The sequence below is a fragment of the Columba livia genome, chromosome 14 (assembly GCF_036013475.1).
Source record: "Columba livia isolate bColLiv1 breed racing homer chromosome 14, bColLiv1.pat.W.v2, whole genome shotgun sequence".
NCBI lineage: Eukaryota > Metazoa > Chordata > Aves > Columbiformes > Columbidae > Columba > Columba livia.
In genome coordinates, this window is record NC_088615.1 from 10,611,505 (window position 1) to 10,633,893 (window position 22,389).

Below are 22,389 nucleotides of genomic sequence, written 5' to 3' on the forward strand. Positions count from 1 at the left end.
TCAGTCCTAAAATACATTTATAGTGATAGAATTAGCAGCTCTTTTGTTTTCATTTAGGCTTAGCATTGCTAAATGTTTTCTAAAGCCAGCATACGTGGATATGTGTACAGCAGAGATACATCATCTCGAGACCTAGAAGTAACACAATTTACCTCCATCATTGTGATAGAGAAGTGTTTTCAGCATGAGACGTGTTGTTTTCTTGTCATACTGTGAAACAACAGAAAATAGCTGAAAATGGCAACACTAGGAAAAAAATAAAAATTAAGAATGGAACATTGTCAACAGCAGTGAAGCCCTTGTGGGAGGGAGCAGCATGTTGTGGTGCTGGGGTTGTGGGGCCACCACCTGTCTAGTCTTTGGAACATCTGCTCTGAACGTGTCACCATGGCTGTGAGTGACAGCTGCTGCAACCTGACGAGTGCCAAACTCAAATCAGGTTTGGTAATTCCAAGCGTATTGCACACAAACAGCCAACGCTGGCGGCCTTGTGTGGGACACAGGTAGGCTCTAACCCCCAGCCAGCCGGGGGGAGTTGGTGCTCTCTGTGTGTGGGTCAGGCATCCAGCATCACCACCGCTTCCAGCATCTCTTTCACCTACCTGCTTGTTTTGTCTCACTGTCCTCCCTGGGGGATGCTGTGTTGCACCTCCTGGTGCCAGCACAGAGCAGGTTCTGCAGGCTTGGGGCTCCCTTGTCACCTCTGGGACTGGAACAAGTGGGTCTTCCTATGGGACAGGGTTTATGTTCCACCTATGTCTGTGCCCCTGAGAAAGTCAATGTCAGGTTGTATATGCCCAGACTGAAGTACTCTGAGCCATTTATCCATTTTTTTTTTTTCTTTAACAGTGTTCTTGCGAACACATCACCCTTACATTAAGCTTTTTCTCTGTAACTTTCTAAATGCTCCACATATGTGTATTACACCTGAGATGTAGATACTTCTGTGGGGTGATTCACCAGGTGACGTGGGGATGAAGCTGGGAGCGTAGTACAGAGCTCCCAAAACAGCCCATGGGCTGGAAGCCCTTGATGTGATCAGTGGTTTGGGAAACTGCTGCCAAACTCAGGGACCAAAATACATAGTGAAGTGCAAAGGTCAACACATGGGATTAGACCCTCTATCTTGACATTCGTGTTTTTTTCCAGCAGTCTAACTCTTCCTGTGCTGAGGCAAATGGAGTCCCAGCTTCAAAAGACCATTTGTTTAATCAACTGATCTTTTTTATTTTATTATTGGTTTATACATTTATGTATGTTGTTTTGCATTACTTCTATCAAGCTAGCGTTTTTTTCCCTTACAGCTAGGACAATCAAGTGATGTATGAAATATATAATGCTCTTTGATTAATATTAAATATGGAGAACAAATACATTTAGAAGATCTTTATCTTTGGATACACTTGCTCATTTGCGGTGCTGAGGCTGTGGCTGTGACAGCTCCTTGGGGACACGTGGGGTGGCTCCCTTCTCTTTCAAGCCTCATTATGATTGAGCAAAACTTAAACCTTTTCTCAGTATTGCTTTTTGCTTACATTTAAAATATTTTGGATATTTTTTAATTCTTTAACATCTTACACTTATATTAAGTTTCATAATTGCTGCTTTTAGTTTACTTTTAAAAGGCAACAGGTTACAGTTATTAAGGCTCTATCCACCTTTGCTCTGTCCTTCCCGATGTAGCAGAAAAAATGCTCCTTTATGCTTTGGAAGTCAAGGTTTGCTTTATGTGCAGTGTTGTATTAGGTGAAATTTTTCTCAAAATAGGAAACAAGCATCTACAACAGCTCTGCTTTATTGCATTTTAAACTAATTTCATATTCTTTGGGGATGACAAATGTTAGGAGGAAGAAAGTATTTTTGTGAATGAAAGATATATTAAGTATATATGAAAAGAAACGTAATGCCTGTGCAAGATTCTGCAAATCTGTTATTTTCTAGCCAGAAATAGCTTTCTCCTGCCTCCAAATGGCTTTGAACACAATTGGTGGTATTACCACCAGTCATTACATATTTCTGTTACGTCTCTTCTCTTTTTCACTGCTTTTCTTGGCATTTTGTGTCCAACTTGTTTGCATGGTGAGATAAGGCAAGTGCCATAGCTGTGAGTAAATACTCCAGACTTTCAGGAAACCCTGAAGAATTGTTGGAGAATGACACTTTGGGGGATTTGTGAATAGAACACATTTCTGCCAGCATTGACCAGCATCGGAGGTTATCGGAGAGGAAAGAAAGGACACTTGACAGTGATAAGTACTGTTGCTTTCAATATGTTCTGACCTTAAAGTCGGTGATGTTGGCTGTGGTGAATCAATAGTATCTCTCTGAGGTGGGACTGACCTTGGACATGTTCGTGTGACATTCGGTGCGTACCCTTGTGTGAGGCAGGCGGGTGGGTCTGTGTGTCACTGGTTTATGTTTTCATTAAGCTGTATTAACAATTAGAAACAAAACCGAAGATTGAAATCAAACCTGGATGTGTTAGAGAGATTAGGGGAGAGATGCCCTCCCTGTGCTATAAGGAAGAGCTGAAGGCAAAGACTGGAAGCTGGTGATGGTCCCACCTAGTGTTCCACCTGACATCCGATGTCGGACACCATGTTGGTAGAGCTTTACTAGGGCTTCATAAGGTAAGCAATACTATCTATTACAGCAGATCTCTTGTTGCTCCTCACCTTTACAAGTTATTTGTAAATAAGAGCTTTCCTTTTGTGTATAATAGAATTACATAGATAAATCAGTGCTCAGCTCCCTCCCTTTGCTGTAGCCTCCTGCAATTTCCTCTGTGAAGTCTTCACATTGGATGGCCTCTCCAGAGGCTTAAAATGAATCACAGAAAAAAATGAAACCTGACCTTATGCCGTATGTATTTTTTATGACTGGAGCTTATCTTGTCAGGCCCAGTTGCCTAACTTGCACCGGAAAGAAATTCTGGCTGATGTTGCCTAACAAAAAGAGAGAGATGTTGTTTCTTCAGGGCTTGATGAAAGGATCAACCTTATATATACATTTCACCCAGGCATGACCTTGCTTAAGAATAAAGCTATTTCTGAGCTCTGTTTTAAGAGTGGCCTAGCGGAAGCCCCATTGCTTGGCAGCAATTGAATGTGGAGGGAGAGGGTGTTGTGATGGGGATGACGGTGCTGCTGTTGCCGCTTGGCTTTGATGGTAATTGGGTTAGGCAGATGTCTCTGACAGCTGCAGCTAATGGGCTGCCACGCTGGGCAGGGACCAGACCTCGAAACTCTTTCTGCTCCACAGCAAATGTATGAGCCTGAGCACATGGAAAAATAAAACCTGTTCTACATTTAGCATTATCATTAAGTTCTGCCTTTTCTACTAACTCAACAAATTGTTGGTGCTTTACACTTAGAAGGTGGCCTTTTCTGCCTAAGATTGATTCTGATTTTTTTTTTTAAATTTTGATTTTTGATTTTATTTTCCTATTTTATTTGAAATGGCTATTTAAATTATTGATAAGATCTTAAAACTGAGATAATTCACTTCAATATATCCAATAGACGAAACTATTTATAATTAACTGAGAAGCAGAGGTCACTTTGGTGTATAATAGCTGCCAAGACAAATGAATAACAATTAGGTAGTTTTCATGCTAAGCTAAAAATTATGCAAGGACTGCCTTCTGAATAGCCTTGAAATGATTAGCAAGAGATTTGGGTGGCAGGGTCTGCGGAAGGAGGAAAGAAATCCAGGGAGGGTCTCAGAACTCTGTACTTTTTATCTGGTTAGACTAGGTGTGCTGGCACTGGAAACAACGATCTTTTAAAATAAACCTTATCTTTAAATCATAGTGACAGGAAAAACTATTGTAAGAACATGACCATACATAATTGAAAAGGACAAAGGGTGAGGGTTTTACATAAAAAGAATAGGATCTGAGTGGTGGCTCGCTTCAGCTGTCAGTATTTGCCCTGGCAGTTCCTAGGGCCGTTGGGATCCTTAGCTCAGGTGGAAACTGCTGTTATCAGTTGCATAACCTTTTGGTTTTCTTAATGTTAAGAAGAAAATGTCCCTAAAATGTTCCTACCACCTTGCTATAGGTTCCTCTGGGGCTTGCGTGCTATTTGAGGAAGCAAGACATGAAGGAATAGATTTGCTCATACGCTGTCTGGGTAATGTGCTTTTGTTTGCACGGCATACTTTATTGCTGAGAAACAATGAATAGTTAAAAGAAAAAAAAATTAATGTAGGCTACAATGCAGAGTTATTGCACCAAAGCTGAAGTAACTGTAAAAACTAGCAACTGTTGCATAATGGAACAATAAAAAAAGCTCCTTACCTTTGCTTTCAGGACATAATATGAGTTCACAGCACAATATAATTAGATTGCCACATCACCCCTTGTAAAACTGGAAAGAAAAGAAATGTAGGGGTGCATTAAAACTCCTTTCATTTTCTAATGCCTTTAGAGAGCTATTGGACATAGAGGACTTGCTCTGGCAAAAAGCTCTAGTGAGCTATTAGGTTTTTCACTATTTTATGGGTTTTTTATTGTTGCTAGGCCTAGTTTTTCAGTACAATGGCTTTGTCCTCTTTCCCTCTTCCAACCTGTCGCACATTCATCAATCTCACAGATAACATTCACTATAAAGATTAGTCCAGGTTCTTACGAAGCCCTGTGTCCTGCTGACACACCCTTCCTTTCCCCCGCTTTTTTTTAGCAAGTCTCACATGGCTCCATTTATCTGATGATCTTCTGATACAAATTTCTGGTGTCAGCTCCAGATACCACAGACAACAGGAAAAAACCTGTCATGCAAGGAAGTGGACACCATCATCTCTGGGCCAGGTTGAAGTGGAACACAGTAGAGGAGAGTAGAGACCCTTCTGGGTCAGAACTTAACTTTCTGAAACAGTTAACCATGAGCAAAGCCCTTACTCTTGTTACCTGTTAGTTAATGCAATTTTGTTTTTCCTCTGCATTAAGGCTGTAAGGCTAAAATACAAGCGGTCAGAAGGAGGGACTGAATATTAAAAAGCAACTTTATTCCCTCGGTGAAGCTGATGGAATTTACTTCTAGAAAAAGACAGCTTTTGCCAAGGACAAATGGATGCAAAAATGCTACATTGCCAAGGGTTGATTAGAATTGGGTCTTTTCAAAGAAAAACAATATTACTTATTAGTGCATCTGCCAAATTTTCTCCCAACTCCAATTTTTTTAAATCTGTGGAAATGTCAGAGCTGCTATAAGCATGCATAGCTGACAATGATAAGTTGTGTGTATCTCTAACCAGGAGTTTTAAAATGATGCATAGAGAGAGCAGCTGAAAGAAAACTTGCAAACTGATATGAGCAAGAAAAATGTTCCTGATTAATGCAGTGGGGAAAAAAAGAAAGTTGAAACTTCCTTATGTTGATTGTTTTTATTGCAGTGGGAGATGTAGGCTTAGCAGGGAGTTGGGGATTGATCGGGACTGTCACCATCCATGCTAAACCCTTTGAGGCTTCCCAGGCAGTGTGGGCATGAGCTGCTGAAGCCACTGAGAAATAGATGGGATGCTGACCTGGTATCTTAGAATCATAGAATTATTTTGGTTGGAAGTGACCCTTAAGATCAAGTTCAACCATAACCTCACTCTGGCACAAAACCATGTCCCTAAGAACCTCATCTACATGTCTTTTAATCCTGTCCAGGGAAGGTGACTCCATCACTTTCCTGGGCATCCTGTTCCAATGCCTGACAACCCCTTCTGTGAAGACATTTTTCCTAGTATCCAATATGAACCTTCCCTGGTGTGGCTTGAGGCCATCTTAATGTGTTCCAGTTCACCTTTTTCACCTGTTTCACATTTAGTAGGCTATGCCTGCTGTCCAGAGCAGTATTCTTGGATCCATAATACCTAAGTTCAGGTTGCTGTAGAAAGACTGGGACAAGACTGTCTGGTTTCTTCTGTGTCCAGCCACCCTCCCCAAAAGCTGGCCCTGGGAGCTGGACTGGGTTTCCAAGCCACCCTGGTGGCTTTCAGGGCTAAGGCTGGGCTGCCTCATCCTCCGGCCTCCTACAAATGTTTCCATTACTTTTTCCTGGTCTTAATAACAAAGTTCGCAACATTGTTTTGGCATTAATGGAGACCTCAGCTGTGCATTTCAGTTTATATCTGTGTTTTGCAGTGAAAGAGAGATCAAGAGGAATCTGCTCTTCACTTCATAGCTTGAATTTCCTATCTGAGTCACAGGACTTTTAGCAGGCTGACAGAATAAGGCTGGACCACGCCGTTCCAGAGATGAGACATTTCCAGCTGGCCTAGGCTGACATGATCTCTATATTAAATTAAATTCAATACCACAAATGTCTTACAAGAAAAGCACCTCTACTAGAATTATGCAAGTACTACATGTGTATGAGTGTACATGCAAGGTTACGCCATAGTTTTTATATATTTATATGTGTTGTGCAATTATCCCCGCTATTGTTAAATTTCATTGAACCGAGTGTGTTGACTCTGCTGCCTGCAGTGCAGGAATTGAACAGTGTATTTCTAAGCATATAGAAGATAACAAGAAGAAAAAATAATTAACAAGAAGTCATGTCAAGACTACTCAGTTTTCACTTAGAGCAGTAACAAACCTTGTGGGTAATAAGCCAGTTTCACATAATATTACCATAAGCAAACATTTATACAGGGCAAATACAAAACTGGATGGAAAATTGTCCACCAGAAAATACCCTGCAAATGTAGCCTGCTCTGCCTGGAGCGGAGTGGATGAGGGGAGAGCCGAGAGGACAGTTTTTGAGCACAAATAAGTCTGCTATAAACAAAAACTGAACCATGTGATCTTAGAATATTTCAATTGGAAGGCACCTTCATGCAGTGGAACTAGAAAGAATAGCCTTAAATTGAAATAAGGGAAAATCAGACTGGATAAATTAAACAAACAAAACCAGAAAACAAAACAAAACCCCAAACCAACAAACAAACAGAACAAAAACACACAACTCCCCCCCTAAGCAAACAGAAGAGAAAGGCCCTGTTTGGCCTTGTCGTCCCAAGGTAAAAGTCTGAGCTTTCAAGCAAACAAAATTGTCAGTGTTTGCTAGATTTGTGTGGAAGGACTGGCTGTTGCTGAACACAGCAGCTCCTAAAAAGAAGAGGAACTTATCCCAGTTTTGGGTACCTTTTTTCTGTGATGACAATTCAGCAGTATAGGAAATGGTCTGAGGAAAGCAACTTTTAGAACAGGCATTAGCATGTTAATTATTACAGTGTTTCGACATGCAATCACGTAAGTTCACCCAGAACATAAAGGCTAGTGTTCAAGTGTTGCTGGTGATCAGTTTCCAGAAACAACCAAAGATGACTTTTTAATTTATTTTTGATGTTTCTTGCTAATTTAAATGTCACAGCCCATATCTATGTCTCTGTTACCTCAAGGGTAGGCTATTCAAGTGTAAACTATAATAGAGCTGCATCTCAAACAGACTTGAAAAGGTACTTCAATGCAGAATGCCTCTATTTACAATTAAAATGATATATTATTATTTATTATTTATATTGCAGTAATACCCAGCAGCTCCAGACATCTATTAGGAAGCCTTTATGGTCAGTGCAAAACAGACCATAAAGTAATGTCCCTATCCCTGATAGCTTTCATTTATAAGTAAATCCAGCCATGAATCATCAGTATGTCTTCACAGAAACCAGATACAGCTTTGTTGCGGTGTTGAGGTATTAGTTTTCAGTCTTCTAGCTGCCAATGGACTGAGATTTTGCTACACGAAAGGCTCATCTTCTTTCTTTCACAGCTAAAATCACCTCAGGCATTCAGGCTTGGGGCTACTCGGATACGTGGGAGAAAGTAGCTTAAAGAGAATGTATGGTTTGGCTTATAATTTGGTCTTAACTTGGTGCAAATAACAACAATCTGATAATATGTAAGCCAACTTTCAAATGTCCTATGAGACTTTTGGGGCATTAGTGACAGAGGAGTACTGTTGGGATATTCTCTCTCTTCCCTTTTGTTTCCTTGAGCTGAAAGTTTAGAATTCCACACCACATGGAAACCTTTTAGATCTGTTTACCCAGGGATTTATTTTTTCCTGCAGATACGTACAGGCTGACTGGCTTTGGCAGACAGTGCAGCCTGTGCCTTGTCTGATGTGAAAGGCCCAGTGCTAATAAGCTAATATTCTCAGTTGCACTCATAAATGATGCAGTGATTCTAACAGGCTCTTCAGTTGCTACCAAAGGTCCCTGGTCCATACGTCTGAGTGCACTCATAAACACCGCAGGAATAGGGAAAGTGTGCTGCTCATGTCAGGGAGCAGGTATGGTTGTTAACGTGCTGTTGCCATTTTCTATTCTTCTATGCATCTAAGCTGTGCTTAGCTTCTGTCCTGTGTTGTGGAAGAAAAAGGTCGTAGTTCTGGGTGTGGAAAGACATTGCATATGTTTTGTGTTGAATTAGATGGCAATCTGATGTCGTGCTGGCAATAATTCTTGATATCTGGTGGGTGGAAGGCAGGTTCTTTAATAAGGATGCTCAGGTGTCAAAGGATGTGGTTTCTCAGTCTAGGTGGTGGTGTGTGAGTTGGGCTGAGATCCTTGGAGACTTTGAGCTGGGACTCATGTTTTCTGAGACCTGGATGTAGCTCTAAAACACATCATAGAAGGTGTATTGGTCAGGCTTCTAAATGTGGAGAAACCAAAATTGTTATCCCTCCTTGTTTAAACTTGCTAAGTGCTTGGTGACATGGCCAGGTTGGTTGTCGGAGTAGCAAGAGGCCCTTGTGTTTTGTAAAATTAAGGCTTTCCAGAAATGTTATGTTTTATGAACTTGTATCGTAAGCAAATTGTATTGTCTGCTGCTCAAGTTGGGCTCTTGCTTCTCCTTTGTATTGTGTACTATTTTTGTTTGTTTTTCTGTTCAGAAGAAAGGGAGTTATTTAAAAACAGTATTTGAAGTGGGTCCATTTAACATGCATCTATCCAATATGCAGAGACATACCTTTTCCTGAAATTCCTTTGTTTTCTTTCCTTGACACAAAGGCATTGCCTTGACAGTCTTAGAAAAAGCAAGACTCCACTAAAGCCATCACGACCAGCCCAGATGTTCATCCTGCCCCAAGTCAGGGCTCTGAGTCCAGCTTCCCACTTGGTCTGTAGGAGACAGCTACACAGAAGATGAAGGGCAGCAAGAGACTCTTGCATCCACTAACTGTACTGGAAATCTGGGGAGACTGGCGTCCTTGTGTGTATGTTCAACCTGCATATCCAGTGACTCACACCTATGCCAACCATCACAGTCATATGAAGATAAGCACAAAATCTGCTTTTTCTCACTTTTTCTGCCAAAATTATTTCCTCCCTGGGGCTTCCTTTTCTATCTTGAAAAAAATTCCTGCTACCTAACCTGGAGCCTTTTGTTTTGTGTGTTTTTCTATTGACAAAAAGATATATTTTCTGGCTAAATTGTTGCTTTGCTACATGACTCCAAGAGCGGATCAAGGCACCATTTGTTCCTCTGTTCCCTTTTTGCCGCTTGAGCGAATGTCTGTGTTTAAAAGCATTTGCCTGGATTGAACCCAGTAAATTCACTCACAATATTTAAGAAAAGCTGTCAGCCGTACTATGTTCCTTGTGTTTAATCCAATAAGTATCATACATGTTCAGAAGTACAGAACTCAATGCAAGATGTCTGTGTGCATGTGGGCCCACATCTGGAGATTTGTCTTCTGTTTTTCTTCAATAACCTGGACATTAATGTGACCCAGCCTGTGACCAAAATTCCTTTGTCACACTGTACTCATCAGAGTTGGGTTTGATGCAGGGGCTTGGAGCATCTCTGTGCCAGAGGAATAAACCCGCCTGCCCCTGTCATCCCTCCTCTGCACGAAGAACAATTGTACGTCAGGCCTGCAGACGTGTTTATGCTTTCTGTGGTTATGTAGGAAACTTGAAAGGGAAGGAAAAGTGAGATTGATTATGGGTTTAGAAACTTACAGCGAGGATTAGTACTATAAGGCGGAAACTCATCAGCTAGAAACGTCTAATGAGGGGAAAGATTGTGGCATGGTGTTTGATCACAGGGTGATTATGAAACACTAAACCAGTTTGGCTGTATAAAAACCAAATGTACTGTAAGATTAAACAGCTGAAGTATTTCCTCCATTTATACAGAGGCATTAATCAGGAAATTATCAGTAAGTGTACTGAACACCTCACTGATCCCTCACAGTCAAAATAGTTGAAAAAAAACTTAGAGCAAAGTGAAGAGAGTTTGATAATTATGTGGGAGAGAGTGTTATACAGGATGAAAATTTAAAAAGAGACAAACTTGTAGCTTGTTTGGCCCAACAAAATGAAACCTTTGAATGTTGCTCTATATAGGTAGACAGCAAGAGTAAGAGAAGAACTCTTAAACCCAGAAGACGATACAGCAACAAGATCAAATGAGTACAGATAAGCTAGAAATTAACAGGATCTGGGAGCAGCATGATTCTGGGAAGCCCTTTCACGAGCTGGCAGGGTAAAAGAGAAAAGTCATTTAAGATTATATTTGACCCGAGTGATGTGGTTACCTGCCTTTCAGGGGACAAAGTGACCCAGGAGAGTCCTTCCAGTCCCATGTTTCTGACTTTTTTTTCTTTTCTTACACTTGATCAAGTAGTAAGTAAAGGTATTTATTATTTGGATGACTTTGTCACTGTTTGCAAAGTAATTCCATTTAGATATCTGTTCAATAGCCACGAAAATATTCATGAATCCTGATTGTTTTGTGGATTTCAGTGCCATAATCAGTCAAATAAGATGTGTTACACCTTGATGACTAGACAGTAAAACACTCGTTCTTTGCTCCATATAAAGTGACAGAGATTTTAATTGCATGCTTGAGAGGTCTGGAGTTGTTTCTGAATGAATGAATGAATCTATTAGTGCCGTTGTCTTTGACTATAAATGTTCTTGCATAATGACGAGGAAAAGCTATTACGTTCACTTGTAAGGAGTACTCCCACTCCTGTGTTGTGCAAATTGTTTTTAGCCAGTGGTCAACACTGCATTGAATTTGATCTCAAAAAGCAAAGTGGAAAACTAATGTAAAGTACCACTGACCCATTCAAAATTCAACCAGTTTTCAGATTCACCTTACTCACATCTTATTCTCTGGCTTCAGAGAGTGTATCTTGCTTAATATGAAGCCTTACTTGTGCTGGTAGGATTATTATGCTAGTGGGATGGGTCAGCTTAAGGGATCTTTTCAGGAATATCTTTTATTTGGCTGTATCTAGTGTGATATCTTTTCAAAAGGCAAATCCTAATGCCTGACATACTAGTGGAGAAAACCACTGGGAAGACTTTTGTATCAAAAGCAGTATGGTATGCTTTATTACTGACAGAATATTATGATGCCTGCTGGCTGCATTTTTCTGAACCTTGCTGTAGCATCCAAAGTCTTAAGGGATTCCTCTGCAGGTAGAAAATCCTGTGATACATGGAAATCCTAAGCACTGGCTGTAGATTTTCTGGGCATGCTGAAGAGCTTTGCTAAAACAGCTGGAATAAACAAGAGTTTATGTTTCCTGCTAAAAGAGCTGTCTTACAAGAGAGTGTTTAATGTACAGTAACATCTATATGGATGATGCCAACTCAAAAGCACCCCAAAGGCTGAATGCATTAATTGCAGTGTCTTAACTAACGGCAACTTCTCTTGTAGTAAAACTGTAGTGGTTTGCTCTTGCTGGAATCTGTGAGTTGAGTATTTTTAGGCTAAGAAGTCACATACTTTTGTTCAGTCATGACAAACCCCTGCTGTAGTCGCAGAGAACATCAGCCAAGGAGAGCTTTGGGCACTGTTATTATTTATATCCATTCTGTAAACAATCTCTTGCTGGGATAACTGGATCTTCAGTGGGTTTTTTATTGCTGCAAAATATTATGCTCATAATGTTATGCTTGACTGGAACAGTTATCTAGCCAGGAGTTGTGTCCCAGTAAGAGTGAAGGGACTGCAATTGGGTGAAATTACCCTGAGATGTGGGTGGACAGAGAGTGGGAGTCTTGGGCAATGAAGAAATGGGCAAAATGATTTCACTAAAGGTCGGTCCCCACCATCCTGTATCAGAGTTGGACTTCTACTGCTGAATAGAAATGTTTTCCTCTTCTTTGTGCCAGACTCCATAAAACACATCAAAACACCTCTAGATGTTAGCACAAAACTCAGCAAGTGCCTATTGTATACCATAGGTAGAGTGGAGAAGAATGGTTAAAAGAAGATATTTAAGGACATAATTATTCGCATGGAAAATCCAATTGTTCAGAATAATGGATGGGGGAAGGGGAAATGGAGAGATTTCCATTATAATAATGTTCTGCCTGGGTCAAAGGGACAAACAAAAATTTGGAATTAGCCCTGGGTCTCTCTGAAGTACTTGTCTGCATATTTAGAAGCCTTAAATAGGTAGATCCTAAGTTTTTCTTGCTCTACTGCAGATTTGTGGTTTTTCTGCTCACACTTCTTCTGCAGTGTGTATATATCCTGAGCAATAACAAGCTCAAAGTTACATCTTTCATTCCTAGCTGCACAAAACCAATAAGACTAAATGGCTGAAATACAGCATTATGGAACAAAAGCTTCCTCCTCCCTCATTTTCTTCCTGCATGACACAAGCTGATGACATGTCCTCAGAATTATTATATAGAAAATAATCTATGAAATAAATCCTGAGCATCGCTTCTTTCCTCTGTGACACAGGGAAGTGATATCTTCATGGCACAAAATCGGTGCAACTGTGCATGGTGTTAGGTTATGATTTCTTAGTGTAATAGGATAAATTAATTCTTGCAAAAGAAAGAGGCACACTATTTGTCAAGGGTGTCAATACATTTCCACCTTTGTTTCTCTTTGTGAGCAAAAAATAGACAACAAGAGAATTAACAAATGGTTTCTTTCCTTTAGCCCCTCAAACATCACTATAATGATGGCAAAACAGTGGCAACTTCTATAACCATCATGAAACTAAGAATTTACTGTCATGTTTCTCATGGGATCTAATTTAAAGTGGTGCTCTTGGAGAAACTCGGGTCGAGAGTAAAGAAGAAAAAGTTGATGGAGATCTGGTTTGACAGCCGGAATATAACAGAGCACACCAGGTAAAACTCTGACAGGCTTTGGGGAAAAGGACTTATGGGGGGTGTGCTCAAATCCCAACTGACTGGAAATAATTAGCACAGCTTTTCTGCTTCTTTGTATATAATTTCCTTTACTCATGCATGTTGTAGGTGCAGATAGTTTTGCCAGGAATGTTTCCAGGATCTGCTCTCTTGTTGCAGCAGTCCTGGGTCATGAGCCTTGCCTTTCCTTAGGAAAAGCCCAGGGTTTTGCACCAGAGTCAGTGAGCAGATACAGCAACAGCTCTTTGAAGACAACGTGACCTGAAGGCAGGGCATCCCTCAGTCTGTCAGTGTTCGTCTTTCACATGGATTTCTTAGCTCTCGCTAGTTCGTAGATCCTGTAGCTAACATGACTTAAGAAAGAATCTTTCTGGTGGGTGAAGATGTGGCTTTGGTCGCCCAGAAATATGTGTTTAATGGTTTTAAAATAAAGGAGGGGAGATTCAGGCCAGATGTGAGGAAGAAATTGTTTATGCTGAGAGTGGTGAGACATTGGCCCAGGTTTCCCAGAGAGGTGGTGGATGAACCATCCCTGGAGACATCCCAGGCCAGGCTGGACGGGGCTCTGAGCAACCTGAGCTGGTGAAGATGTCCCTGCTCATGGCAGCAGGATTGCATTAGATGGCCTTTGAAGACCCCTTCCAACCCAAAACATTCTATGATCTTCCGACTTAAGCACTTCTCTATGAAAATCAAAAAAAATGTAGAAAATGCCTAAATTAAGCAAAATTCAACATTTTTGCTTTGGATTTCTGTACACTGCATACAGTTCCTTCCATGCTTACTCTAGGACTGATTTTGACACAAACATCTGAGAGAAGCACAACAGCTTTTTTTTTTTCCTAACTTCTCTGAAAGCACGAGAAAACAACATACCCGTTGGTTTTAGTCAACATTCCGAACCTCAGAGAACAAAGAGGCATCTTCAAGCTTTAAATTCCTTGTAATTTGTTTTAAACTTTTACAAATGTCATGTAAGTGAAGGACTGAGGGTACCTGCAGAGAAATGTAGGGGTTTTGCCTTTTTTTTTTTTTTTTTAAATACAGCAGGAACCCACAATTAAGGCTACTTTTGTGGTCTTTGCTAACAAAACTGAGTTTTTAGCTTCTTTTATTCTATTTTTATTTTCTTTTAATTGCTAAAGGTAGCAGACCACTTCAGCAAGATTTAAAAAAAAAAGAAAAAAGCCCCATAGAGTCTTTGAATTAAATGTTCTTTTTTCTTTAAAAGGTTCAAGACTTTGAAATAATGGATGGTGAGGCCTCATATATTTGAGGGCTTTCCTTTTTGAAGCATCGCTTTTGTTTTACCATCTGAAACATCCTCTGGGATCCTGAAAACACTTTTACAAAGCATGAGTCCAAAAGTCAACTGTTTATGGCAAAGTCCTATCTAGAGGGAAGGGAATAAGTGAAACTGAAGTAATTCACCTCAAAGATAAAAATAGACACAAATATCATCAGGATTTGATAAAAGATTAAGTGTTGCCAGATTGGAGAGGAGGAGAGCAGGGATTAGAAATAGAATGGGGATCATTAAAGGGCAGGATCTCGTCCTGGGAAGTGATCCTTCATTTATTGATATTGCTCTTTGTAAGGACAAGCTGTCCCAAGGTCCTGCCCCAAGGTGATATTGAAGATCACAAACAACGGAGACATTGCCATTCAGTAACCAGGAACTGGCTGGTTGTAATTGATCTAAATCCAGAATAAAACCTCAGACAAAGCTGACAGGGATCACCTGTTCATTACAGTGTAAACCTCTGCCAAGTCTTTTAACAGTGTTAATGAATAAAGCAAACAATGTCACGTAAAAAAAAATAATATTCAGGACAGAAGTATAAAATAATTTGGAAACTGAAAGAACTTCTTCTGAAACCTTGCATTCTTAATTCTTGTAAGAGAAGCTGTACAAATGTGGTGCCAGACCTCATATTTTCCATGAATAAAATGTCACTGAGAAATATTTTTGCTTTCCTTAGTGTGGCATATTTGCTTAGAAATATCAGAAGTTTTCATGGGTTGTAATCAACAAATTCAGGATCTAATGTATGCTGCTGAATTTTCTCACACCCTGGCCATATTGTGTTTTCTCTAAACAAACCTGTGCTCAAGAGCTGCCAGAAGCTGGTAAAGCTAAAAGCAGTGTGTCTACAGGAAAGTACAATTTTGCTGACTTTATTCTTGTAATTTAAATGGAGTAGCAAGAGCCGCTCTGTCTGACCTGAATTTTCTTTTGCTGAACTGGGACAACAGGAGGTGGTTCATCTCTATGAAGAAAATAGCTCAAGGCGGACCAGAGAGAGATGCTCTCAGCCACTAGTGATGCCAAGCTCTATCACAGTTCTTCAGGTCTTTGCTTTCAGTTCAGTCAAAGGACACAGGCTTTGGCATGCACGACTTAAAAATAGTTTATTTGATCTGCATTGAGGAAGGGGCATCCAAACCCAGGGACCTGGAGTATCCCCTAATATGTCCTCTCCTTTTGCAGGTCACTGTGAGTCCTTCGTTTTGACCTCCACTCTATGCTCAGCTCTTACATCTCATTGTACATACAGTGCATATTTCACATAAAGAAACCCACATTGTAACATAAAAGTGTATTTTCCCAAAAAAGACATTTTTGACAACCTGACAAAGGTCATCTATACATGCCAGCTACTCTTTTAAAATCTCAAATTCTCCAATACAATAATGATACTGAAATACGTTTTCACGCTTTAGAAACTTGTTCGTTGTGTCCTTTTGTTTGGCTGCTGCAGAACAAAAAATATTGCCTTCAGACTTGTTTGAAGTCTTAGATAAAGTCTTCTTGGGTATACAGGTAAATTTGGCAACAATTGTGAGGTTTTAGTTTGTGAGTGTGAATTCTAAAAATCTTAGCAGCAATGGAATGATCCACAAATGGGTTAAATAATTAAAAAAAAAAAAAAAAAGCTTTTTTCTGAAGGAGGATATAATCCACAGCTATTATCCAAGGTTTATCATGAGAAGAAAATAATCCTAGTTTGTGTTATGACTGCAATGTAAAGGAAAAGGTTGCACCTGAAATGGACAGTTGGTTTTATCATGTTGAATTGAGGATTCTGTTGGGAGACTCCACACCTGGTGCCGATCTCGTGCGTTACTTCCACACAGAGTCTTGGCCAGAATGAATGCATTTTAGGTAGTGCTGTAATTTCCACATACCAATCACCTTATGAAAATCTAGATGAAAATGTTACCAACTAATAAGGCCTAATTTCATCATCCTTAAGCACTGGAGATGAATAAGCAGTATAATTAGACTAACACTGTCAGTGGCCTTCAGAGGAGAATTGTTTTTAAATAAAGCCAACCTGAATAAGAAAATAATTGGATTTATGGGCTTTGGATGTAGATTTGATAGCACTTTTAGATGAAAAGCCTAGTTTATCAGAAGTGAAGTCCCACAAGGGGTCAGGCATAGGAAGGGCTTCAAAGGAAGGTACACAGCAACGTACAGCACCGTACAGATGCTTTGCAGAAGCTATAGGGACCTGACCTTACTGGTGTAGGGCTCTTCTTGAGAAGCAGCTGCATCCTTAGTCCAAATTTTATAGTGATTTTCATACACTGATCATCTAAGAGTAAATTTAAAGTTAGAGGTATGTAGGTCTGTTCAAGGAGCTGTTAGCTCAGGTAGAGCATGTTGACCTGGTCCTTCAGTAGATTTTGCCATGTACCTAGTGGCAAATTAGTAGGTGTTTGTAACAACTCTTCCCACAAAAAAAGTTCTTTGTAAATTAACTTAATTAGAAATGACCTATCATCAAAGTACAATGCTGTTTCCCATCCAAAGAATTTCACTGACAGGTCTCAAGGTACCACAACATTTTTATCTACAAATCAATAGCAAAGCTCCCCAACACTTGTACTATCAGACAATCAAAGCTCTGATGGCATGAAAATCAGTCATAGTCAGTGAGAGCACAATACGGGCTTCTAATGACACGAGCGTTATCTGAGATTTGCAGGACCTGATCAATTGAATGAGACAGTAGTTGACAATCAATAGTTTTTATCATTATTGCAACCTCATTCATACTGCTGGAGTAAGAGTTTTGTCAGCATTTCATTTTATGTATTTTTCTGGGTTTTTATTCACTCAGATGGCTGAACTCCGTTTACCAGATGTGTTCTTGGAAGCAGACTTTGCTTACATCCCAAATAGCCAAGTGGGTTTTTATAACTACTTTTTATTGAAAATCATTTTTCTGTGTATCCAAAAAGGGAAGGTTAATGAGTAATTACCTTAGACAACACTTTTTTGGGAGAGAGTTGCAGCAGGGATAACGTTGCCTGAGGACAACTGCTGTTGTCAATACTGGTATCCAGGCCAAAGTGGCCAATATTGCATAAAATTGCCCTGGTTCCTACTTCATTTGTCTATCATATACACAGGTGTTTTTAGGTCAATTTTTAAGTACAGAGTTAAAAACCTTGAATTTTGGCATTTATTTTATTAATAGGCCTGTGCAAGTAGAGCATGACGTGAAAGTCTTCTCAGTCAATACTTTTCAAAAATAGAAGCCAAAATCAGTCTCCTAAATCTGTACCCAGGCTCTTAAATAGAAGACCTGATTTTCTCAATGCTAAGCCTCAGCTAGCTCCTGTTAGTTGGATACTCAGCAATCTTGAAATCAACTTATTTATGAGCTGAACTACAGATTTAAGAGCTTAAGTTCAGGTTTTTCTTTCCAACACCTCAACTTCATCATGCCTGTGTTTTCAAATCGGGTGTTCCATTTGTGCTGAGTGTCTGGTTGAGAGACATGGGTGCTGGGCTGAGCAGGTTGTCTTGAGCAAAACAGCCCGAGTGTCACCCCAATATACCAAGGCAAAGATGAATTCCTGTATCGCCTTTAGTTGAGGCTGAAGTGAGACTTTGGTGATGACAGCAGCCCTGCCAGGACTAGCATTAAGGTTAGGGCAAGATGATGGGTTTGAATAAAGAGGCAGTGAAACACATGGGTCCCCTGGAAACGCTTTGTGCTGTTGCTTACTGCTGGCTTGTTAGCTGAGGACTTTTAACACAACTACTGGCCCAAAGTAACCCAAAACCTTCATCTCGGGATGGAGGAGCATGTGGGACTTGCTGGCTGGCAGAAATAATGTGTTCTAGCAGAGAAAGAGGCCCAGGAGGGTGATTGTGGGGGCAGCAGGTGCCTGTGGGGCAGGATGGGACCCATAAGTTACCTTCAGCTCCAAAGCAACTTTCTTTGCTCAGCACACAAACCATCACCTCTGTTCAATGGGAGCCCAAGTTCATGGTCTGCTTATAAGACCAATGGAAAAAATGGTTCTTATTACATCAGGTCATGTACTTGTCCTTGCCCATTAAAAAAAATAATGGAGGTTTAGGATCAGATTCCCACCTTTGACTGGAAGTTAAACTGCTGGCCGTGTGGAAAGCTCTGTGCCCTGCTTTCATTCATTATTTTGTTGTGTAAATAATTCAGTTTAATATTTCCTCGTGATCTCTTGCTTTTGCTGCCGTTTCCTTATCCCCACAGCCATCAATTTAATCACATATTACAGCTGGATTTGGGTTGCTGGCTGGATATTATTTTTGGGCTCTCAGACAGAAGCATATCTCTTTATAAATTCTTTATCATATTTGAAGAGAAATATACTATCTCATTTGAATGTAATTAACTTAGTCACTTCACAATTAGTTTATAGGATTTATTAGTGCCACTATTAGAGCCAGCTAACAAGCTTTGGCAATCCCTGTGTGGATTTCAAACCACAACACAGATAGACATAATAATAAAATAGAAACTTTTTAATATTCTCCTCTGAGTGAAATCCTGGCTTCTCTACATGTTTTACATGGTCTTCAAATTAAAGTGCCTGCCAGCAGCGCAAACCCTGAGGTCCTCACTCAGTTTGTAATTTGGCTGCTTCAGGCAAATTTCTATTGCCTTTTGGTCTGGATTTTTGGTTTGTTTGGGGTTTTTTTTGTGTGTGTGTGGGTTTTTTCCTTTTTTTTTTGTTTTCCAGGCAGGGGCTATTTTCTGTATTTAGAAGTAAGAGTGGAATTTGAAAGAAGTATTTCTGATAGGACTTTCCCTGTGTTTAAGCTGACATGATTACGGTAATTATCTTGCTGAGATAATTATCAGTGGAGCATTCAGTTTTTCTGGGTTTGGTCTTCACTGTTGCTTTAGCAGAAGTCAGTAAAGCTTGAAAGGAAAATTAGGACTGCACTAATTTACCAAGAACAGACTCAGAGCATGGAAATGTTTATGATTTCAGTTTTATGTTTGAAAGATTTGTTCTTGCTCTGTGTTTATGTATTTATAGCAGTTAGAATCATCGAATGCCATGAGTTGGAAGGGACCCGCACTAGTGGGTCCAACTCGAGTCCAACTCCTGCACAGGACAACCCCAAAATTCACACCATGTGTCTGAGGGCCTTGTCCAGTCGCTTCTTGAATGCTGTCAGGCTTGGGGCTGGGACTAGAGTTTATATTTAGGATGGCTAAAAAACAAACAAAAACCAAACAAACCATCCCCCTCTGCCCCTCCCAAAAGAAAAAACAAAGCACGCAAAACAAAACCAAACCAAAAAATCCTAAACCCAAAGCTTCTACTTACCACATTTTGTATTTACGAGGAAATTAGAAAATGCTAGCCTTTTTATCTTCAAGATTCCTGCTCGAGGTAAAATGGCAAAGATCAGGTTTTCATTGCGAGGTTATTAGATTTGACTTTATGTGGATTCAGTTTATAAGAATTAAAGGAAATCTTGCATCTTGCATCTTGCCCCTGTGGCTCTCTCAGCATGGAGAGATGTGATCTTTTCCCCATAACAGTTATAGCTTTAAAGAAAATATAAAATGACGTAGTCGTGGGTAAGTGCCATAAAGGCTGTGTGGTCCAACCTGGCAAAAAGGCACCTCCGTGCAGGGGGACCGTGTCCACAGCTGCGGTGACCCAGCCCCGTGGCCATCTTCCCCTTGGCTGAATGGAGATGTCTCCTTTTGGCAAAGCAACAGGCTGCAGAGCTGCAACCCATGACTGGAGGAGAGGAAACCTAATTATTGTAATTAAATCACAGGGTGCATAATGCCTTTGAAAACATCAATGCCTGGCAAGCTACAGAGCGCACTTCTGTGCCTCCCTTAGTCTATAAAATGAAAATAACATGACTTTATATTAAAAGGTCTAAGTGATGCTCGTATCTTGCCGTGAAACCTTTAGGTGAGGACTGGTGTGTGGTGTGAATGCAAAAAGCATGGATGGTGGTGTTTGTTGCTAAATGTGGCAAGAGTTGATGGATATATTTGATTACCCACTAAAAAAACAGGCTTTCTGCTGGCCACACAAAGACCGTGCTCTTTGCATGAGATTTGCCACTCTGCACCTTCCTTTTCATACAAATTAGGCTGTTTTTCTTGCACAGGACTTACTCTGCTCTTGGACTGGAGTGAGATGTTGTCCTTGGAGCCCACAGATATCTGTGGTGAGCCCAGGTTTTCCCCCGAGAGCCGAGTAAGTCTGTAGGGATTATCAAGTTCATGGAGCTGTGTGCCTTCTCCCAGGTCAGGAGCTGTGATTTCCCTGATTTTTTGATGCAGGTTTGCTCTCTTTCAAAGCCTGTTCTGCAGATTTGTCATGTGAGAACGGGAGCTCCCAGCTGAGTTGGAGGTGCTTTGCCATATGTCACAAAATAAGCTTTCCGACTTTACTCCAGGTGAAGAATCAAATTGATTTAAATTTTCTATGGAGAGATGGATGTCATTTTCAGAATAATATTTTTCTGTTTTCTCTTTACTGCATTGTTATTTTCTACAAAAAGATATAGGATAAGCTGTTACTGGAAAAATAAGTGCAGTCTTTGAATGGAAAAATAGAGGATTTATGTTTACATAAATAAACATAGAGGGTAAGTAGGCCATTAGTTAGAAATTTCAGGTTTTGAATCAACATACATTGAAGAAATGACTGAAGTTATAAGCATTAAAAATAGATAACAATAATTCAAGTTTCATAAGCCCAGGTAATTCCGTGTAGTTTAGAGCTTCAAATTCTGGTTGTGCTGAAGTTAAAGGCAACTTTGCCGTTACCTTCGGCATGGCCAGAATTTCACCCTGAGGGAAGCTGTTGTGAGATCACAGGACGATTTGCTGAGGCAAATTCAGATTTTCTTCTCATTAGAGTATTCAGTTTGGAACAGAGTAATATATGGGAATTTCAGTGATTTGTGCACCTGAGAAGTGGTGAGAATGGCTTTTCTTCTCCCTGTCCTGCCTCCTGCAAGGGGAGTCTCACCTTTACAAAGGGGAGGTGGAAAAATCATGCAGTAAGTTATTGCTTGGAAGTGTTTATGTCAAGCAAGAATCATATAGATGTGACAAAACATCCAAAATAAACGAAGTACCTGAGAGTCCAATTCTGGATAGATAACACAATTTAGATATTTATTCTTACACTGTCATAGTTTTCTAATGTTTGTCAGAATTTCAGGTTTGATTCAATATCAGCAGCTGTTAAAATCTGGTTGTATTGCTTCTTTCTTTTCTACCTATACTAAACAATTATATTTGTACTTTGGAGAGTTGTGTTTTATATCAGTTATTGCTCCCTGAAAAAATATTTTCCTTGGAAGTGAATTAAGCTTAATTAAATAGACTGACTCCAATTCTGAAACTGTCCATCTAGAGTTGTAATGCTGTTTAATTTACCCATACTTATGTTGCCCTATAATTATCTCGGAGGATCTTCCTTGAGAGGCTTGTTCTGGTTTGACAGGTTTTGAAGAGACATGTGCTACAAAGTCATGTTCATGAAATGTCCCTTTTCAATCTCCATCCTTTAGAAAGGAGATAAAAAGGCTGTATGGAGAATATAACTGGCCTTGCCCCAGCATGAGCTGCCCAGCACAAGGAAGGCATGTTCATTGTTGGCTCTTGAGATGTGGACTCATAGATTCAGTCAAGTTTATGATGGATATGACCCCAGGACAGCTGCATGTGGCTCAGTGAAGGACATAAACCCAGAGATGAATCTCAGCAGGGCTGGGAACAACTTTTTCTTAGCCAAGCTGCTTAGGTGTGAAATTAATTGCTGGAGTAATTTGGATGGAGACAAACCCAATTAGGACATGCCCATCTGTGAGGTTAGGACACTCTTCCACAAATGAAAAGGTATAAAAAAACCACCAAACCAAAACCAAACCAAAACAACAAAAGCAAACAAACGCCACTAAGCAAATAAATAAACAAAATTCCC